Genomic DNA, 1,606 nt, shown 5'->3' with positions numbered 1-1,606 from the left:
AGGAGGAGGAGGATGAGGAGGAAGATGAGGACGAGGAGGATGAGGACAGCGACAAGCACTACTTGGGGAGGAACGAGGTGAAGCGCAGCAGCATGATCGAGACGTCGGGCTGTCAGCCCGTCTACACGCTGAGCGTGCAGAGCTCCCTGCGGCGCCGGACCCACAGCGAGGGCAGCCTGCTGCAGGAGAGCAAGAGCCACTGCTTCACCTCCGACACCACCCTCAACTGCTCGGACAGTCAGGGCACCCGGGGCCACTGGGCGCTGCCCTCCCCCAGGACCCTCAAGAAGGAGCTCACGAAAAATGGCGGCTCCATCCACCAGCTCACGCTGCTGTTCTCGGGCCACAGGAAGGTACGTGAGCCAGCGCTGGTTCCGCGGGGCGGCCAGCTCCTGCTTGGCTGTGCCGGTTGGGAGGCTCCTGGGGTGGAGGTGTCCTGGGGCACGTGGCCCTTCTCTCCATGGCCATGGCAAAGGTGGCATCTGAGGGGACAGAAATGCCACTGGTAGTCATCTCTGGTTGATGCTTAGCACCCAGGGGTGTCACCTAGAGCCGGTGTGCTGGTGCTGTGGGTGTGCATCTCCCACCAGTGCACCCAGATCCTGCAGGATCTCAAGCCCGGGAGAGCTGCTGTCTGCTGAGACCGGTGGTGGGAGAGGTGCCCCTGGGTGTCTGCACTTGCAAAGAGCTGCTCGAAGTAGTGGGGCCAGGAAAGCCAGGCTGCAGAGAGCCTCTGGTGACAAAGAGTCGCCGGTGTGCTCGGGGAGGCCAGGAGCAGCGTGGCTTTCTGCCCTGGCACGCTCTTGCAGGGCTTTGACCGTCGTGGAGCGCCCGTCTCAGAAAAAGGTCGAGGTCAGCAGCGATTTTGACCCTGACACGTGGGGAGGAGGAGCAGCGGAGGGCAGCGGGACAGGGCTGGCCTGTGCTCGCAGTCCCAGCGGTCTGGGTGCTCCCTGTGCCCCCTGGGCTGTACCGTTGCTGGACGCAACGTGCCAGGCAAAGGCTGTGCGTGAGGAGTGCTGCCCGTCCCACTCTCCGCGGTGACGCCTGGCTGGCTGCTGAGCCTGCCTTCCCGCGGCATCACCAGCGTGGTGTGCCCGTGGCTCTGGGTGCTGCTCTGCCTGGGGCTGTGTTGACTCAGCACCACGTTGCACGGCTCAGGGCCGTGTCGTGCTGCTCAAGACCCCCTTGCCGGGCACAGGACCCTGTTGCACGCTGCTCCATGGCACTGGCTCCTTGGCAGGAGAGGCTGGTCCAGAGCCCTGCGTGCCTCCAAGCACGGCAGTGTGATGGGGTTAACCCTTTTCCTGCCAGGCTCATGCTGCTGGAAAAGCCACCTCTGATGCTGTTGCCTGGAGCACTTTCTGGGCTCAGAGTCCTGGGGAGGTGGTGAGACCCTTCCAAGTCTGTCAGGCTGCTCAGATGGGGCTGCTGTGCTAAGGGATAACCCGATTGGAGGCTGATGCCACCAACTGTGGGCTGCGGGTTTCAGATCCTCTCCCGGACCCTTCGAGAAAGGACACCTTTGTGGTAGGGACACGTGTGCCCAGCGCAGATGCCAGGGGGGTGGTGGCAATGTCAGTGCCTGGTGAGAGGGGCCCAGTAG

At 63.9% G+C, this 1,606-nt stretch overlaps 1 pseudogene; it reads left to right on the top strand.

The window, feature by feature from the left end:
- LOC104495218 overlaps nucleotides 1-353 on the top strand; it is a 933-nt pseudogene extending 580 nt beyond the window's left edge.
- The last annotated feature ends 1,253 nt before the right edge of the window (nucleotides 354-1,606 follow it).

Source organism: Buceros rhinoceros, unplaced genomic scaffold (genome assembly GCF_000710305.1).
Source record: "Buceros rhinoceros silvestris isolate BGI_N320 unplaced genomic scaffold, ASM71030v1 scaffold24906, whole genome shotgun sequence".
Taxonomy (NCBI): domain Eukaryota; kingdom Metazoa; phylum Chordata; class Aves; order Bucerotiformes; family Bucerotidae; genus Buceros; species Buceros rhinoceros.
The sequence above is the reverse complement of the archived record's forward strand: the minus strand, read 5'-3'. Positions and strand labels throughout refer to the sequence as shown.